Source organism: Orycteropus afer, unplaced genomic scaffold (assembly GCF_000298275.1).
Source record: "Orycteropus afer afer isolate SDZICR_OR568_19922 unplaced genomic scaffold, OryAfe1.0 scaffold00679, whole genome shotgun sequence".
In the NCBI taxonomy this organism is placed as follows: Eukaryota; Metazoa; Chordata; class Mammalia; order Tubulidentata; family Orycteropodidae; genus Orycteropus; species Orycteropus afer.
The window spans coordinates 714,105-714,794 of record NW_006922266.1 but is presented as its reverse complement, the minus strand read 5'-3'; positions in this window follow the sequence as shown (position 1 = coordinate 714,794).

Here is a 690-nt window from a genome sequence, read left to right as displayed (position 1 = left end):
CTGCCTCGGAAACCCAAGGAGGGGTCGCTATGAGTTGGGGCCGACTCGATGGCAAACAACAACAACAACATATATATGTACGTATGTACGTATATGTAGATATGTGTGTGTGTGTGTGTGTGTGTGTGTGTGTGTGTATATATATATATATATATATACATATATATAATCCTGAAAGAAAAACATAAAAAGAATTCCAATCAGGAATTACATACCTAGTAAAATTGTACTTCAAATATGATATAGGACATTTCCAGATAAACAGAAATTAAGGGAATTTCTTAAAACCAGACCAAACTTAGATGCTAAATATATATATATGGTACTGTGCTATTTTACTTGTTGACCTTGAGTTTGTAATGGTTGTTGTTAGGTGCCGTCAAGTCATTTTCAAGTCATAGAAACCCCATGCACAGCAGAATGAAACACCGCCTGATCCCACACCAGCTCCATGATCCTTGCTATACTTGAGCCCATTGTCGCAGCCACTGTGTCAATCCATCTCATCAATCCTTCCCCTCCTTCGTCAACCCTCCACCTTACCAAGCATGATATCCTTCTCCAAGGAATGGTCCCTTCTGACAACATGACCAAAGTAGATTAGACGAAGTCTGGCCATCTCGCTTCCAAGGAGCATCTCAGCTGCACTTCCTCCAGGACAAATCTGTTAGTTCTTTTGGCAGTCCATGG